The following is a 20171-nucleotide window of genomic DNA, read 5'->3' as shown; positions in this document are numbered from 1 at the left end:
GCGTGAGAATTTTCCCACGCTGTCAGTGACGTACATGAGGTGAGCCGAGTTCATTGGACATGACCTCGGCTCATCTGGATGCCGTCACAGCGAGACACTGAGGAGCGCAAGCATGCCTGTGCTTCTCAGTGTCTGCGGGATGACAGGCTGGATGGCAGCGTTCTGCTGCGGTCCAGCCTGTCATCTCGATGTAGCAGAGCTGGAGCCGTCCTGGGAACCATGGAAAGGTAAGGATGAGGTTGCTTTATTATTTTACTTTTATTGCAGGAGATCGTTGGCTTCAGCTGGAATGGGCGTGACGGTAAGTATGGTTTAATTTAGAACAATAAAGAATTGTGTGTTTATTTCAATTAAAGGACTTTTTCTGGGTGTTGTGTTTTTTTTAAATACTTTACTAGAAATTCATAGTGGTCATGTCTAATATTGGCGTGACCCCATGAATTTCGGGCTTAGGGCCAGCTGATAATGCCAAGCTGGCCCTAACCCCTTTATTACCCAGTGAGCCACCGCACCAGGGCCCTGGATGAGTTGGGTACAGCGCCAGAAGATGGCGCTTCTATGAACGCGCCATTTTCCAGGGTGGCTGCGGACTGCAATTTGCAGCTGGGGGGACCCAGAAAGCTTGGGCCTCCCTGCGCTGCAGATTCCAGCCCCCAGCTGCCTAGTTGTACCTGGCTGGACACAAAAATAGGGCGAAGCCCCACGTATTTTTTTTTTTACTTATTTCATGAAATTCATGAAATAATTAAGAAAAAAAGGGCTTCCCTATATTGTTGTGTCCGGCCAGGTACAAATAGGCAGCTGGTGGTTGGGGGCAGCCCGTTCCTGCCTGCTGTACCTGGCTGGACACAAATATAGTGTGAAGCCCCACGTCAATTTTTTTTTAAATTATTTCATGAAACTAGATGGTGGCCCGATTCTAACGCATCGGGTATTCTAGAATATGTATGCGGCAGACCCGGCGCAATCAGCAGAGCGGTGTTTAAATTTGGCGCCAAAATCGCTGACTGGTCGCGGCCAGCAACCGCGACCAATCAGCAAAGCGGTGTTGAAATTTGGCGACTATATCACTGATTGGTCACGGCCGGCGGTCGCGACTAATCAGCAGAGCGGGGTTTAAATTTTGCGCCAATAATGCTGATAGGTTGTGGTCGCGACCAATCAGCAAAGCGGTGTTTAAATTTGGCGCCAATAATGGTGATTGGTCACGACCTCGACCATTCAGCAGAGCGGTGTTTAAATTTGGCGGCAACAATGTTGATTAGTCGCGGCCGGCGGTCACAACCAATCAGCAGAGCGGGGTTTAAATTTGGCGCCAATAATGCTGATTGGTCGCAATCGCCGGCCGCAACCAATCAGCAGAGCGGTGTTTAAATTTGGCGTCAAAATCGCTGATTGGTCGCGGAAGGCAACTGTGACCAATCAGCCGAGCGGGGTTTAAATTTGGCACCAATACTGCTGATTGGTCGCGGCCGGCAACCGTGACCAATCAGCCGAGCAGGGTTTAAATTTGGCGCCAATACAACTGATTGGTCGCGGACGGCGACCGCGATCAATCAGCAGAGCGGTGTTTAAATTTGGCGCCAATAATGCTGATTAGTCGCGGCCAGCATCCGCGACCAATTAGCAGAGCGGGGTTTAAATTTGGCGCCAATCTCGCTGATTGGTCGCGGCTGGAGTCCGCGACCAATCAGCAGAGCGTTGTTTAAATTTGGCGCCAATCTCACTGATTGGACGCGTCTGGCGTCCGCGACCAATCAGCAGAGCGTTGTTTAAATTTGGCGCCAAGCTCGCTGATTGGTCGCGGCCGCTATTTAAATGTGGCGCCCAAATGGGTGATTGGTCGCGAGCAGCGTCCGCGACCAATCAGCAGAGCGGTGTTTAACTTTAGCGCCAAGATCACTGATTGGTCGCGTGCGGAGAGCGCGACCAATCAGCTAATCGTATTGGTGAGGAACGGGGAGCGCCGCTGCTTGGTCGGATACTTCCGTTGCGAGAAGCCGGGAGATGAGCGACTGCTCGCATCAGAAGTATCCCGACCCGCAGTGCCGCTCCCCGGTCCTCCCTTGACACCCTAGCCGCTGATGTCCCCACAGTATCCGCATGGTGTTACAAAGATCCGGACATTTGTGTTAAAAATCGCTGATTGGTCGCGGGCGCTGCCCGCGACCAATCACCGATTTGGGCGCCAAATTTAAATATCGGCCGCAACCAATCACCAATCTTGGCTCCACATTTAAACACCGCTGTGCTGATTGGTCGCCGACGCTGGGCGCGACCAATCACCGATTTTGGCGCCACATTTAAATAGTGTTCGCGACCAATCAGTACAGCGGTGTTTAAATGTGGAGCCAAGATGGGTGATTGGTCGCGGAGGATATTTAAATTTGGCGCCCAAATCGGTGATTGGTCGCGGCTGATATTTAAATTTGGCGCCCAAATCGGTGATTGGTCGCGGGCAGCGCCAGCGACCAATCAGCGATTTTTAACATAAATGTCCGGACCTTTGTAACACCATGCGGATACTGTGGGGACATCAGCGGCTAGGGTGTGAAGGGAGGACCAGGGAAGCGGCGCTGCGGGTCGGGATACTTCTGCTGCGAGCGCCCGCTCATGTCCCGGGTTCTCGCAGCGGAAGTATCCGCACAGGCAGCGCCGCTGACATCCATGCGGCTAGGGTGTGAAGGGAGGACCGGGGAGCGGCGCTGACATCCAATTGGTCGCGGCCGCTATTTAAATGTGCGGCACAAATCGGTGATTGGTCGCCGTCTTGACCGCGACCAATCACTGATCTTGCCGCCAAAGTTAAACACTACTGTGCTGATTGGTCGGATATTTAAATTTGGCGCACAAATCGGTGATTGGTCGCGGGCAGCGTCCGCGACCAATCAGCACGGTAGTGTTTAACTTTGGCGGCAAGATCAGTGATTGGTCGCGCGCCAAGACCGCGACCAATCACCGATTTGGGCGCCACATTTAAATATCGGCCGCGACCAATCACCGATCTTGGATCCACATTTAAACAACGCTGTGCTGATTGGTCGCGGCCGATATTTAAATGTGGCGCCCAAATCGGTGATTGGTCGCGGTCTTGGCGCGCGACCAATTACTGATCTTGCCGCCAAAGTTAAACACTACCGTGCTGATTGGTCGCGGACGCTGCCCGCGACCAATCACCGATTTGTGCGCCAAATTTAAATATCAGCCTCATGCACGTCACTGACAGCGTGGGAAAATTCTCCTGCACTCAGCGCTTCAGCGTGAGAATTTTCCCACGCTGTCAGTGACGTGCATGAGGTGAGCTGAGTTCATTGGACATGACCTCGGCTCATCTTTATGCCGTCACAGTGTCCGCGGGATGACAGGCTGGATGGCAGCGTTCTGCTGCGGTCCAGCCTGTCATCTCGATGTAGCAGAGCTGAAGCTGTCCTGGGAACCATGGAAAGGTAAGGATGATGTTGCTTTATTATTTTTCTTTTATTGCAGGAGATCATTGGCTTCAGCTGGAATGGGCGTGATGGTAAGTATGGTTTAATTTAGAACAATAAAGAATTGTGTGTTTATTTCAATTAAAGGACTTTATTCTGGGTGTTTGTGTTTTTTTTTTAACTTTGACTATGGGGTTAGTAATGGGGGGGGCTTATAGACGCCTCTCCATTACTAACCTGGGCTTGATGTCAGCTGGCATTATAAGCTGACATGAACCCCAGCCCTATTACCCCCTGCCACCGCACCAGGGCAGCGTGGAAGAGCGAGGCTAAGTGCCAGAATTGGCGCATCCTATGGATGCGCCATTTCTGGGGCGGCTGACGGCTGGTGTTTCTAGCCTGGGAGGGGGCCAATATTCATGGCACCCTTCCTGGGCTATTAATATCAGCCCCCAGCTGTCTGCCTAGCCTTTGCTAGCTATTAAAATAGGGGGGACCCCACATCATCTTTTGGGGGGGTCCCCCATTTTAATAGCTGGTAAAGGCTAGGTATTCAGCTTGGGGCTGATATTAGTAGCCTGGGGAGCTCCGTGGGTATTACCCCCTTCCCAGGCTTCAAACATCTGCCCCAGCCGTCTGCTTAACCTCCGCTAGAGCCTAAAATTACGGGGAACCCCACACCAATTTTTTTTTTAATAAATCCTTTATTTTAACATTAAATGACAAGTACAGTAATCAACACTGTCACTCTACTTCATATATATGTGACTGACATGTTTCTATCTATCTAATCTATGTGTGATGCTCTATTCCTTCTATTCTAAATTGTCGGGTACAGATGCTGAAATGCCGGCCGGCTTTTTTAAAGAGACGGTGCATGAAAACACTATTATTTTTTTAAATAAATCCTTTACACTAAATGACAAGTACAGTAATCAACACTGTCACTGTACTTCTTATATATGTGACTGACATGTTTCTATCTATCTAATCTATGTGTGATTCTCTATTCCTTCTATTCTAAATTGTCGGGTACAGATGCTGAATTGCCGGCCGGCTTTTTTAAAGAGACGGTGCATGAAAACACTATTATTTTTTTGATAAATCCTTTACACTAAATGACAAGTACAGTAAGCAACACTGTCACTGTGCTTCTTATATGTGTGACTGACATGCTTCTATCTATCTAATCTATGTGTGAGGCTCTATTCCTTCTTGTCTAAATTGTCGGGTACCGGTGTATGCCGCTGCTGAATTGCCGGCCGGCTTTTTTAAAGAGAATGTCTTCTGAGCAGTTTGTCAGCTTTTGGACACCTTTGAAGGTGTTTTCTATGTGTTTCTATGTGTTTTTGTTTGCCTGCCATTGGTTTTAACGGTGTTCGACGGTGTTCTAAGGTGTTCGACGAACAGTTCGACGAACAGTTCCTCGAACATCCCGGTGTTCGACGAACCGAACCGAACCCGAACACTACGGGGGTGGCTCAACACTAGTAGTCTGTCTCCATCTGACGGAAATGTTGCCTCCTGCGGACTGGAGCCGACTGTGATGGTGTAGACATTTGTGGTGGCGGGGACACAAAACTTTACCACATTTGGGCCATACTGGTCTTGCCTTGTGCTGAGGCGCTGCTTCTGCTCTCTCTTTGTGCAGAGCTTCCTCCACTGCCTCGACGCACTGAGCTGCTTTACACCGTGTTCCAAATTATTATGCAAATAATATTTTCTCAGATTTTCCCAAATTACCTATATGAATTGCAGTCATTGTAATTTTCCAGTCAAATAACTATTAGAGTACAATTGAAAGGTTTTTGTACAAACTGCCTATGATAACAGTATATTTTTAAAAAAATAGTTTTCAACCTTTTCATTTTAATAAAGAACAAAAAAATGGTCGTTTTTGAAATTATAAGCATTAGCAGGTTACTACAAACTGAAATCAAACAGTTTTCAAATCAAAACTTTATTCTGGGTGATGTTACATTTGCACATAGGACCCCTTGTTCGAAAGGAGCTTCTGAACTCTCTCGTCCATTGAATTTGTCAGGTTTTGGATGGTTTCTGCTTTAATTGTTTTGCATGAGGACAGAATACCCTCCCAGAGCTGTTGCTTAGATGTGAACTGCCTCCCGCCATCATAGACACTCCTTTTGATGATGCTCCAGAGGTTCTCAATGGGGTTGAGGTCAGGGGAGCATGGGTGCCACACCATAAGTTTGTCCCCTTTTATGCCCATAGCAGCCAGAGATGCAGATGTGTTATGTGCAGCATGAGACTGTGCATTATCATACAACACATCTGCATCTCTGGCTGCTATGGGCATAAAAGGGGACAAACTTATGGTGTGGCACCCATGCTCCCCAGACCTCAACCCCATTGAGAACCTCTGGAGCATCATCAAAAGGAGTGTCTATGATGGAGGGAGGCAGTTCACATCTAAGCAACAGCTCTGGGAGGGTATTCTGTCCTCATGCAAAACAACTGAAGCAGAAACCATCCAAAACCTGACAAATTCAATGGACGAGAGAGTTCAGAAGCTCCTTTCGAACAAGAGGTCCTATGTGCAAATGTAACATCACCTAGAATAAAGTTTTGAGTTGAAAACTGTTTGATTTCAGTTTGTAATAACCTGCTAATGCTTATAATTTCAAAAATGACCATTTTTTTGTTCTTTATTAAAATGAAAAGGTTGAAAACTCTGCTGTGCATAATAATTTGGAACATGCATTTTGAGTGCAGTTTGAGTGTTTTATTTTTTTTAAAAATATACTGTTATCATAGGCAGTTTGTACAAAAACCTTTCAATTGTACTCTAATAGTTATTTGACTGGAAAATTACAATGACTGCAATTCATATAGGTAATTTCGGAAAATCTGAGAAAATATTATTTGCATAATAATTTGGAACACAGTGTATAAAGCACTAGCAGCACTGCTCTCGGGTGGAATGGAGAACATGATGGAATGCACCAGTGTGTCTTGGTACTCCCGCATTTTACGCTCCCGGTTCAACGGTGTTATGAGGCTTTGTATGTTGTCCCGGTAGCGAGGATCTAGGAGGGTGGACACCCAATAATCAGCTGTGTTGAGAATGTGGGAGATGCGGCGGTCGTTTCTCAGGCACTGCAGCATGAAATCAACCATGAGCTGCAGACTGCCAACTGGACAAGAAACGCTGTCCCCTGCTTGAGGCGTGATCTCTGCCTGCTCTGCATCACCCCACCCTCGCTCTAGATACTGACTACTAGAGCATTGTGTACCTCCCTCCTCTGGACAGATGTCTTCCTCCTCCATTGACTCCTCCTCATCCTCCTCACAAAGTGTCCCCTGCCTAGGCCTTTGTGAGGAACCACGTTGCGCAGACTGTACAGAAGCAGATGGCATTTGTGACTCCTCATCCTCCACCTCTTCCAAAACCTCCTCCCTTAGTGCTTGCAGTGTTTTTTCAAGCAGGCAGATAAGGGGGATAGTCATGCTGACTAGTGCATCATCTGCACTCGCCATCCGCGTGGAATAATCGAAGGCACGCAAAATGTGGCGGATGTCCTTCATAGAGGCCCCTTCAGTGGTGGTGAAGTGTAAACGGTGCGCAGTGCGACTTGTTTGCGCCTGCTACAGCTGGTACTCCATTACTGGTGGCTGCTGCTCACACAACCTCTCCAACATATGTAACATTGAATTCCATCTGGTGGGTAGGTCACATATGATGCGATGATCCGGAAGGCGTAATCGGCACTGCAGAGCTGCAATGCGCGATCTTGCGATGCTGGAATGCCGCAAGTGAGCGCACTCTATGCGGACCTTGTGCAGCAGTGCATCAAAATCCGGATAGTCCCTCAAAGAACTCTGCACAACCAATCTGAGCACATGTGCCAGACATGGGATGTTAGTGAGGTTTCCTAGGCCCAGAGATGCCACCAGATTTCGGCCATTGTCACACACTACCATGCCTGGCTGGAGATAAGCTGGCACAAACCACACGTCACTCTGCTGCTTGATGGCATTCCATAGCTCCTGCGCTGTGTGGCTTCGATTCCCCAAATAAATTAATTTCAATACGGCCTGTTGACATTTGGCCACGGCTGTGCTCATATCGGTCATCATAGCAGGTAACCGTTCACGGGTCGATGTGGAGGTAGACCATGACGGCTCCTGCAGCGCTGATTCAGAGGAACTGGAGTATGAAGAGGAGTCAATGTGTACAGACTGGATTCCTGCAATCCTTGGAGTTGGCAGAACATATACAGCGCCACTCTCAAGATCTGTACCTGGCTCCACAACATTTACCCAATGGGCAGTGAGGGAAAGGTATCGTCCCTATCCATGCTTACTGGTCCACGCATCAGTGGTCAGGTGGACCTTGCTACTGATGGCGTTTTGTAGCGCATGTTTAATTTTTCCCTCCACATGCTGTTGCAGGGCAGGGACGGCTTGCCTGCTGAAATAAAAGTGGCTGGGCATGTTGTATTGTGGGACTGCCAATGCCATCAAGTTACGGAAGGTGTCAGTCTCCACCAGCCTGAATGATAGCATTTCAGGAGCCAGTAGTTTTGCAATGCCAGCATTCAGAGAATGTGCTCGGGGGTGGTTTGCCGAGTATGGGCGCCTTTTCTCCCATGCCTGTGCTAACAATGGCTGTAGACTGGCCTGGGAGTGTGAGGATGACAGGGAACATGGTGCTGTGGGTGGAATGACACTGTGTCTCTGTACAACAGTTCCAGAGGTTCTCCCATGGCGATCCTTGAGGAATCCGAACCAGCTGTGTGTGAGGTGGAGGAAGAGGCTACAACACGAGCTGAAGAGGTGGTAGGTGGCGCTGTAGGTTGGCCTGGGTCTTCAGTGTGTCTTTGTAACTCCACCACATGTTTGGTCCGCACATGTTTCCACATATTTGTGGTATTGAGGTTGCTGACACTTTTCCCTCTTTTCACTTTCTGATTACACAGCTTGCAATTGACAAAGCAAATGTCATCTGCAACTGTGTCAAAAAAGGACCAGGCACTGCAAGTCTTGGGAGTGCCTGTTTTGGGTTTTGGAAGAGGCATGCTCCTAATGGGTGCCGAAGTGGAGGCTACAGGTAACCAAGTCTGCCCCCTCCCTCTCCCTCCTTTTTGGGCCGTTCGGGGAATCTCTTCCTCAGAGCTGCACCCACCACCTTCCTATACCTCACGCCATGATGGGTCAAGGACCTCATCATCTACACTACCCTCTTCAAACAACTGCTTCTCCTGGGTAGTCTCGAGAGCACAGTACGCACCAGAAAGTGGCACCTGAGTCTCATCATCAGATGCGTACTGAGGTGTGCTGACCATAGGCACTGGCCCACCCGCCTCTTCAGATTCAGAGAGACAAAGTGGTTGCGCATCACTGCATACTACCTCTTCTTCAAATTCTAGAATTCTGCTTGGCTGGCCCCCTCTTTCCAAGCCAAGAGATTCAGAGAACAGAAGTAGTGATGGCTCCTCTCCAGGGCTCTCTGATTTTCTGGGCAATTTGGCAGGTGGTGAAGAGACAGATGGGTGCTCTTCAGTGCTCAGGACCTGAGAGGATCTGGAACTAATTGAAGTCGATGCGTTAACTGCCATCCATCCGACAACGACTTCAATTTGGTTCTCCCGCAACAGTGGGGTATGGCGAGCTCCTACAAAGCGGCGCATAAAGGACTGTTCCCTGGTAAAACTGGGGGATGCTGAGTCACTGGTGCCCGCAGCAGGCACAGAATCCCCACCGTCCTCTTCCTGCAGAAACTCCACGCCCATGACCACGACCACATGGCTTACTCCCTGCCTTCTTCATCTTGGTAGACTGATAAAGATAGGCAGAAAAGTACTAAGGGCTTAGTGTGCTTATTCCTGAACAGCTGCTAAAAGGTATAAGAAACACTAATTTTATAAAGTGTGGACTAGACTTTAATATGAGCTAATGTGGCCTACACAACTGTAAAGTGGAGTGTTTGGTGAACTTTATTTACGTTTTTTTTTTCACAAAAAGACACTGCATGTGTCCAAAGATGTAAAACCGATAGTATCACAAACTTATTGTAGCTATTACAATGCAGGAAGGTAACCTACAATGCAATAGATGAGGCTGCAAAAAATAGGCTAATACTAATCTGGCTGGGGCTGCAGGGCCCAATGCTGCAGAAAGGCTCCTCGATCTACTCCTATATAGTGTGTTTGGAAGCAATCTAGCTGGATACGGATGAAACCACCGCACTAATAGGAGAAATCAGGAAAAATGAGCAACACTAATGCAAAAAAGCACAATTTATGAGGCAGTGACGCACGCTGAGCAGACTACAACCGGACGTGGCTGCAGAACACACTACAGCGTGAGCTGCACTCACACAGAGAGACCTCGCAGACAGCTGTGAACTGTGCAGAGAACTGTGCACTAGCGCTGCAAGGCAAAAGAAAGCTTTATAAAGTAGCCTGGGTAAAGCACAATAAAGCAAATAGGTAGCTAAAACTGTCCCTCAGAACAGCAGCGTCCTGTCCCTAACTGAATTCACAGCAGAGTGAACCCAAAATGGCGGCGGTGGCTTTTATAGTGCATCATGACATCATTTCAGCAGCCAATCACAGCCATGCCATTAGTTAACATGCCTAATATGCCTAACAGGATGTGCCCACACTTCTTAGGATCCTCATTGGCTGAATAAAATTTAACTGGCTCATTGCATTATGGGAACTTCCGATTCCGGTATTCGATATTCTAAAAGTATCGGAACTCAGCATCGGAACTCTGATACAAAAAATACTTGATTTGAAAAAAAAAATCCTTGTCTGTTATTTTTTGCTGGCATTGCACTCGCATGACATACGGAATGACGTACGCATGACTCTCATCCTACTTTTCGCTATCAGCATCGGAGCTATTTGTTATGCAGCTGTGACTGAGGCTTTATATTGGCACACAGTCTTTTAAAATCTGGCAGGATCTAAGTGGATACAAAAGATGTAAACTGCACAAATTACTACTTTCAGCTACTCTAGCCTACTCAGTTTATAGGTGGATACAATTGTGGTTTGGACAAGTACTTGTGGTACATTAGCAGCAGCTGCACAAATTGCCCCACATTTCCAAGCACTTTACCTAGGCTGCATGCAATTGTATCCACTCCTCAGCCTCTCTCAGGAATAACAAAGTACCATTCTTCTGTGCCCATAGGTAGAAGGCGTCCTGAGCCTATGCATTCCAGCAAAGTAAATTCTCTAGTGTGCGTCAGTATAAGTGATCAGTAGTGATGAGAGAGCATACTCGCAAGTACTCGGTACTCGCCCGAGCATCTCTGTACTCGAGATGCTCGGAGCTCGCCGAGTACTTGCGAGATGCTCGGGTCCCCTCCCTGCATGTTTGGCGCTCTTTACAGCGCCAACCAACATACAGGGATTGCCTGCCACTCATTGTAATGCCGCAGCCATGGTGGTTGTGGCATTACAGTGATTGGCTGGCCGCGCAGCGTCATCAGGTCTATATCAGACCTGGCGCCGCTGTGCTCGTCACAGTCACTCCGGAATCAGGCAGAGTAGGGAGAGGTGCTGCTGCGTCAGGGAGAGATTTGCTTGTTTATTAGATAGTGTAGGGAGAAAAAAACGTACATTACACATATCCATCTTAACAAACAGTCCTTCTTAGGATTAATCCATCTGCAGAGATATCAGGCAGGCAGGGTATATAGGCAGGCAGTGTATATAGCAGACTGCAGTGCATATAACACAGGAGGCTCCATTCCAATTCTGCCTTCTGCTGCTGTTAGATATTACTATACAAAGGCCCAGGTCTCAGGGGCCAATAATACTATTTTTTTGGTCTTAATCCTCATTATTTGCTTAAAAAGCAATCCTGAGAACACCGTTTTTCTGCACCATTTGCTTGTTGGCACTGCAGCCAGGTACTTTCCTTATTACAGCGCTAGAAATCCAGCTATTTAAAACTATGTTTTCTCCATCACACGGATCACATATAAGTTCGCTCCAAACTCAGTCATTTGTAGTGAGCGTGGAAGATACTGTCCTCCATTTAAAATGGGCAAGGCACGTGGCAAGGGACGGGTAATTGGACGTGATGGTGAAAGCAGGGGCCGAGGACAAGGTAGTGGGCAAGCTGAAATTGTGCCAGAACAAACACCCACATCTTCTCGCCTGACCTTCCTGTACCAATTCCTAGGCAGCCGCAGCACACCACTATTGAACCCAGAGCAGTGTCAAAAGGTTGTTGGTTGGATAGCGGATAATGCTTTCAGTCACTTAGCCACCACCCTGTCTTCCACACGGTCAAGTCTCAGTAGTTGTGAGTCTAGACCGCATATTCCTCACCCTGTCCTCCCTCCTCCCACCATGCCGAGTACCCAAAGACAACTGATCCCACACTTGGACACTCTGAAGAGCTGTTCACTTATCCATTTATTGATTGATTCGGTCCTCTCGCACGGTCCACTTGAAGTGGGTCAAGAGGAGATCGCATTTAGCGATGCCCAATTATTTGAGCAGCCAAGGTCACACGAAGGTGACGGTGGGAAAGTGTCACAAGATGTGGACGATGATGAGACACAATTTCCAGAAAGTCAGGAGGAGGACCAGGGTGCGGTAATGGAAGATGAGGAGGTGGATGATATAGTAACTGACCCAACCTGGCAGGAGGACATGCAGAGCGAGGACAGCAGCACACAGGGGGAGGGAGGCAGAGCACCCCAACAGGCAGGAAGAAGCAGTGTGGTGGCCGCAGAAAGAATGCAGACAACCATTCCCCGTAACACCAACACGAAGGACGTTGCCAGTACAACTGTTAGGTCTTCCCGAGTCTGGTTGTTTTTTAAAGACTCTGCCGATAACCCCAAAAAGGCCATTTGCACCACCTGCCAGGCTAGCATCAGCAGGGGTGGCAAAACGATCAGCCTGACCACCAGCAGCATGATCAGGCGCATGGCAGCAAAGCACCCGACTTTGTGGGCCAAACTCCTGGGTCCAGGAACAGTGTCTGCGGGTGGCACCATTGCTTCTTCCACTGTTGTGCATGCAAGCCAATCCCCTGTCCATGGTGCATGCGAAGATGCTTCCTGCCCTGCACCTGTCTTTGCACACTCTCAAGTAGCAGCATCAGGAAGCACGTCCATGTCTTTGTCCCAGCGCAGCATTCAGTTGTCCATACCCCAGTCCTTGGAACGCAAGCCCAAATATGCAGCCAACGCCCCACAGGCCACACTACTAAATTCCCACATTTCCCGACTGCTTGCACTCGAAATGTTGCCTTTTAGGCTCGTGGAGACGGAAGCATTCCGCAACCTGATGGCGGCGGCCGACCCTCAGTACTCAGTCCCCAGCCGCCACTATTTCTCCCAGTGTGCTGTCCCTGCATTACACAAGCATGTGTCCCAAAACATTAGCCGTGCCTTCAACAACGTAGTTAACGGTAAAGTCCGCCTAACCACGGATACGTTGAAAAGTGCTTGTGGGCAGGGACGGTACATCTCGCTGATGGCACACTGGGTTAACATAGTGGAAGCCAGGACCTAGTCGGACCTTGGGACGGAACACGTCCTCCTGACGCCAAGGATTGTGGGCCCCAGGTCAACCAGGGTTGCCCCCACGGTATACAACTGCTGCACATCATCCTCCTCAGCCTCCTCTTCAGCCTCCATATCCAAAATGACCAAATCAGTCACAAGCTGGAAGCACTGCAGCACTGTCTTGGCCAAGTGGCAACAGGCTGTGCTGAAGTTAATATGCTTAGGTGACAAACCGCACAATGCTGAAGAGTTGTGGACAGCTCTGAAAGAGCAGGCAGATCTGTGGCTCACACCGCTGAACCTACAGCCAGGCATGGTAGTGTGTCACAATGGCCGGAACCTGATGGCGGCTCTGAGGCGAGCTCACACACGTACCATGCCTAGCCCATGTGCTTAACCTCGTGGTTCAGCGGTTTCTCAAATCCTACCAGGAACTGCTTGTTAAAGTATGCCGCCTGTGTGCCCATTTTAGAAAGTCACCTACCGCTTCCGCCGTCCTTGCTGTGTTTCAGCAGCATTTGCAGCTTCCGGCTCACAGACTGGTGTGTGATGTCCCCACGAGTTGGAACTTTACACTGCAGATGCTGGGAAAGATTTATGAGCAGAAGAGGGCAGTTGTTGAGTACCAGCATCAACAAGGTCGTCGGTATTCAGTTCAGACTCCACCCAAGACCTCAGGAGTGGACATGGATGTCAGACATATGTACCATCCTCCAAAACGTTGAGGATTCCACCAAGATGGTGAGCGGCGATGACACCATAATTAGCGTCACCATCCCGCTTCTCTGTCTTCTGAAATGCTCTCTGCTCACAATCAAAGAGGATGCATTGCAGGCGTAGCACGATGAGATGGAGCAAGGAACCATACAGGGTGATTACTAGTGTTGAGCCACCCCCGTAGTGTTCGAGTTCGGTTCGGTTCGTCGAACACCCGTGTGTTCGTCGAACTGTTCGTCGAACACCTTCGAACACCGTTAAAACCAATGGCAGGCAAACAAAAACACATAGAAACACATAGAAAACACCTTCAAAGGTGTCCAAAAGCTGACAAACTGCTCAGAAGACACAACTAACACATGGAAAAGTGACAAGTACATATAGTCATGCGAAAAGAAAAGAGGTGGAGGAGTAAAAGGAGGGGGAGACACAGATATAGGCATGTCATGCCCTTCTAAAATCCAAAAAGCGAGAAGCCGACACGGCCAGTCCGCTCCTGCCCGTGCCACCTCCGTGTCGCCGGGTTTGTGCCAGAGCCGCGGTGAACCCTGATGGCCAGCCCCCCTCTCCCAATACTGGTGCCTGTCCGCTGGTGGGTTGAACGAGCCCCCCTATGGTGGAGGCAGCTCTAAGCTTTATAATTTAAATTGTCTCTCTAATTTGAATGAATACACTTTAAATCCATTTACAAGGATCTATTGGAGGGCAAGTCTCATGCCAGCAGCCGCGTAATTCCAGCTCCAGTAGCGTCCACTAAAGCTGCTGCAGTTAAAAAGCTTTTATAAGGATCGAGCTCGGCTGTCCACCGCAAGGCATCCTACTGCCAGTCCCAGCCCCTATGCCTTGGGGTGCCTCCTGATGCTCTTCACTGAGTATCCCATGGTCCCGAAGCATTTCCTTTGAAAAAATTAAGTGTCTAAACTACAGGTGGTGTAGCTTGCTTTACAGCCGGGATAATCCGCTGACTAGCAGACACTGCTACTAGGCACAAAGTATTTCCTGGGCTAGATGCAGTTAAAAATTTGTAATTAGATACTCTCGTTGGATGCTGAGAAAGCATTCCATAGAGTCTCCTGGCACGCCATATATGATTCTCTTAAAAAGCTTGGGGTAGGGGTATAGGGGACCCTTTTATAGCCAAAATCACGGCCCTGTATCGCAATACGTCACCTAGGCTGAAGATAAATGGAACTGTAGCACCCTGAGGGCTCGGTTGCTACAGACGTATTGCACCTCACCCAGAGGTGTGATATCTCACTCTCAGGTAAGGATGGAGTGTGGATCAGGACCCCGACACCTGCATGCATTACACCACATTGCCGTGGGGCAGGGCGACCAATATGCCCCTGAGATGGGCACGACAGTCCCTGTCCCTGGCTGGAGTGGGGGGAGGGAACACTGAGGAAGGGGAACCCTGTAGTGCAGGAGCAGGGAGGAAGCAGTTCCTGGGTGCATTGAGAGGGGAGTATAAAAGGTGGGCACCATCTTAGTTCAGTGCAGAGAAGCCTGAGCAGAAGTGAGAGGGAGCAGGGGCTCTGCATGAGTTCTGCTCCAGAGGCGGGCCTAGTAACAGAGGCCCAGGCCTGGAAGAGGGAGAAGGAAGGAAGAGGAGCGGAGAAGGCTCCAGGAACGAGGAATGAAGGGATCCCAGGGGTGCGGACGGGCGAGTCACCACCGCACGCCCGAATCCACCTGCGTGGAGGGGTCAGGCCAAAGGGGGAGACCGGTCCCCGAACTAGTGGAGGCAGGAAACGACCCTCAGCTAGAAACCGGAGGCTCTGACATTTTATGTGGCGCAGCCCCTCGCTACACCCGCTAGGAAGGCACCACATAGGGTCAGGGAAACTGGCGCCAAGTTTACCAAGAGGAGGCCCGAGGCAGCCAGACAGAAGTGTTGGTAAGAAAGGCCAGACAAAGGACACACAAAGGGGGTCCTGTGAAGTGCTCCAAAGTTATCTGGGAGTTGTCTGAGCCCCTCACCTGGTGAGCACAGTACGACGTGGGCAGCAGTTACCTGCAGAAGTGGTCTGGATAATAAGAACTGTGAGTAAAGGTCCTGGACTGCATCACTGACTCCGTGTCGTTACTGCTGCTGCCCTGCACCATCACCCCCATCCTCCGCATACACTGCCCTGAGGCTATACTCCTCCCGTGGGGAGTTATGCTACGCTCTGCTGCACCCACAACACCAGCCTCAGCGGTCTGCCCTGTAGCGGCGGTTCACTCTGACCGCAATCCACGGGTGGCGTAGTCGGACATTTAAACATCAAAACCACATAAATAGTTCCGCCACTGGTTTGACCGCCCTGAGCCACGGAACCGGGTCGCCGCCACGAAGACTACAACCACCAGCATCCACCAAAAAGGGTCCGGCTCCGGCTGTCCCAAGGCCCAGGGGGTGCGTCAGAACATTTTCATCACCTTTCACAATCACCAATGGGACAAGGCAGGGATGTCCTCTGTCCCCTCTCTTATACATCCTAGTGACGGAGCACCTGCTCTCATCAATTCGCCATAACCCCAATATTAGGTGGATTGAGGTGGGAGGCACCGAGTACAAGTGCTCTCTATTTGCTGATGATGTCCTAGTATATATCACTCAATCACATATATCCATCCATGCTGTTATGGCTGAAATAGATCACTTTGTTACATGGTCAAATTTTAAAATCAATGCAGCAAAGTCTGAGGCCCTCGATGTCTCCCTTCCCAAATCCATATAGGATTCCATCCAGTCCAACTTTCCCTTTGCCTGGCCCTCACAGGGTATCAAATACTTAGGAATTCCTATTCATAGAGACCTCTCCCATCTATGTTATCTTAATTTTGGGCCCTTTATTGAACAATTCCATACAGACCACGGTTGGCAAGTTAGAACTGTAAGATTCACTACGTGAACCGCTGGTGTTTTGTGGAAAAGCACATGTACACCGCGTTCCAAATTATTATGCAAAAAGTGTTTAGGAGTGATAAGGGAAGAATTTGTTTGTTTGTCAGTTAAACTCATTGATGGTGATGTGTGTCAGGGCTCTTTATATCACTGTAAGCAATTGCAGACACCTGTGCTAATTAGTTTGGCAGGTGTGTCCAATGAAAGGCAAGACTACTTAAGAAGGCTCTCTCACATTATTAAGCAGCCTACATTTTCTGCCAAAATGGGAAAGAAAAAGGATGTGTCGGCTGCTGAGAAGCAACAAATTGTGGAGTGTTTAGGTCAAGGCATGACTACAATCAACATTGTGCGATGATCAGGATGAAGTGTCTTGGCAATCAAGAAGTATGTAGCTGATTCACAGTACACACGTGTGCGTGCTGATAAGGGCAAATTGAGGACTCTTTCCTACAGGCAATTACGTCAGGTTGAAAGAGCAGCGGCAAAAAAGCCTTGTCATAGCAGCAGACAAGTTTTTGAAGCTGCTTGTGCCTCCAACGTCCCCCGAACAACAAGATGCAGGGTCCTTCAGAGGTTTGCAGCTGTGCATACGCCATCCTTTCGACCTCCTCTATCCACTTCACACAAGCAGAAACGGCTCCAGTGGGCCAAACATTACATGAAGACTGATTTCAAAACTGTTTTGTTCACGGATGAGTGCCGTGCAGCGCTCGATGGTCCAGATGGATGGAGTGGAGGATGGCTGGTTGATGGACACCCCACGCAAACACGGCTACAGCGCCAACAAGGAGGAGGTGGAGTAATGTTTTGGGCTGGAATCATGGGGAGAGAGATTGTCGGCCCCTTTAGGATCCCTGAAGGCGCTAAAGATGAACTCCATAATGTATGTGGATTTTCTCAAACAGCACTTCCTGCCATGGTTCAAGAAGAAGAACCGTGTATTTCACAGCAAGATCATTTTTCTGCATAATAATGCACCATCTCATGCTGCACATAAAACATCTGCATCTCTGGCTGATATGGGCATAAAAGGGGACAAACTTATGGTGTGACCCCCATGCTCCCCTGACCTCTACCCCATTCAGAACCTTTGGAGCATCATTAAAAGGAGTGTCTATGATGGCGGGAGGCAGTTCACATCTAAGCAACAGCTCTGGGAGGGTATTCTGTCCTCATGCAAAACAATTGAAGCAGAAACCATCCAAAACCTGACAAATTCAATGGACGAGAGAGTTCAGAAGCTCCTTTTGAACAAGGGGTCCTATGTGAAAATGTAACATCACCTAGAATAAAGTTTTGAGTTGAAAACTGTTTGATTTCAGTTTCTAACAACCTGCTAATGCTTATAATTTCAAAAATGACCATTTTTTTGGTCTTTATTAAAATGAAAAGGTTGATCGAAAAGTTTGGGGGATCTAAGAGTGTGGCAACCCAGTAGTCATGATTACTTCGAATTCTGACAATATGAGGGTCATGCTGCAGGTAGTGCAGCAAGAAGGCACTTATGTGTCTTGCGCATCTCGGAGCCCCAAAATTATTTTCCGGGCTAGATGCAGCTAAAAATTTTTTTTAATTTTAAATCTGGTGGAGCTTATTATAGATGGCCTAATAGGATCAGTGCTGCACACTGCTACAAAGCCCAAATTATTTTCCAGTCAAGATACAGATAAACATGATTAGTAATTTGAAAGCTTAAAACGGTTGGTAGGGTGATTTTAAACAATCATCAAGCTTTTACTCTCCCCAGGATGACACAGGGGTAGAAAAGTCGTTTCGGATCCATGATTTGTTCATCTTTATGAACGTGAGTCTGTCTACATTATCAGTGGAGAGCCGCGTGCGCTTATCTGTCAGCACACCACCAGCAGCGCTGAACACACGTTCAGACAGAACGCTGGCTGCGGGGCATGACAAGATCTCCAAGGCGTAAGTGGCTAGCTCCGGCCATTTATCCAGATTGGAAGCCCAAAAAGAGCAAGGGTCCAGTGACACAGTCGTGGCTTCAATGTTTACTTGGAGATACTCCTGTACCATCGTCTCTAGGCGTTGACTATGTGTCAGACTTCTTGTCTCCTGTGGCCTTGCAAAGGATGGGCTAAAAAAGTGGTGAAATGATTCCGCAAAATTGATGTTACCACCAGATACTGTGGTTCTGTTACGGTTTGAGTGCTGAACACTTGACGGTCCCACGGTTGGCAAGTTGGAACTGTGAGATTCACTACGTGCACCACTGGTATTTTGTGGAAAAGCACATGTAAGATTCTGCAACAGTCTCTGCTGATACTCCTGCATGCGTGCATCCCTTTCTATGGCAGGAATAATTTCTGCAAATTTACTTTTGTACCGGGGATCTAACAGTGTGGCAACCCAGTAGTCAGGATTATTTCTAATTCTCACAATTCGAGGGTCATGTTGCAGGTAGTGCAGCAAGAAGGCACTCATGTGTGTTGCGCATCCAGGAGCACCAAGTCCCTGTTGTGTTGGTGGCGAGGTAACAATCATGCTTCCTTCCTCTGTCCTCTCCCCACAACCTCGCACAACAGAAATGTGATCAAGGTCTCCCTCATCTGATGAGTCTTCCATCAGTTCATCCTCCACTTCTTCCTGGGCTCCTGCACCTTCCTCACTAGTTTGGCTGCTACCATGCGCCCTGGTAAAACCATCTCCCCCACCCTCACATGCCTGCCGCCTTGGTGCTGCCGACCTTCTGGACCTTGCAGATGTTAGCCCTTCCGCATACAACTCCTCCTCCTCTACTTCCTCCACCTCCTCTTGTGCCACCACCTGACTCCGAATTCTGTTTAACATGTGCTCCAGCATGTAAGTCACCGGAATAGTCATGCTGATAATGGCATCGTCAGCACTAAACATCTTCGTCGCCATTTCAAAACTGTGCAGAAGGGAGCATAGGTCCCTGATCTGAGACCACTCCTCCAGCGTGATTTGCCCCACCTCTGAATCTCGTTGGCCCAGGCTATACGTCAGAACGTATTGCACCAGGGCTTGTCGGTGCTGCCACAGTCGCTGCAACATGTGCAGAGTTGAATTCCACCGGGTAGGCACATCGCATTTTAGCCGGTGAAGTGGCAGGCCCAACGACATCTGTAGAGATGTAAGTCGCTGAGCTGCGGGATGCGAACGGCGGAAGTGAGCACACAGCGACCGTGCCCTCTGCAGAAGGCCATCTAGTCTGGGATAGTGGGCTAAAAATTGCTGGACAACCAGGTTCAACACGTGAGCCATACAAGGCACGTGTGTGACATTGCCCCGGCGAAGGGCCGCACCCAGGTTTGCAGCATTGTCGCACACGGCCTTCCCTGGTTTCAGGTCCAGTGGAGACAACCATTCATGAAATTGGTTCTCCAGAGCTGACCACAACTCCTCAGCTGTGTGACTCACATTTCCCAGACATTTCAATGTAAAAACCGCCTGATGACGTTGAGCCCTACTGCCAGCATAGTAAGGAGGTGTGCAGGATCCCTTCTGCGCAGTTAGAAAGCTTGTGGCATGACCAGACAGGCTTTGGGTGCAGGTGGAAGACCGAGAGGAGGTTGAGGAGGCAGAAGCAGTGGAGGAACTTTGACATAAAGAGGATTGACGCACAACTCGTGGGGACGGCAAGACTTGG

The sequence above is a fragment of the Phyllobates terribilis genome, unplaced genomic scaffold, assembly GCF_046119375.1.
Source record: "Phyllobates terribilis strain yellow unplaced genomic scaffold, ASM4611937v1 Scaffold_10__3_contigs__length_209671492, whole genome shotgun sequence".
NCBI classification, from domain to species: domain Eukaryota; kingdom Metazoa; phylum Chordata; class Amphibia; order Anura; family Dendrobatidae; genus Phyllobates; species Phyllobates terribilis.
This window is presented reverse-complemented; position numbering follows the sequence as displayed.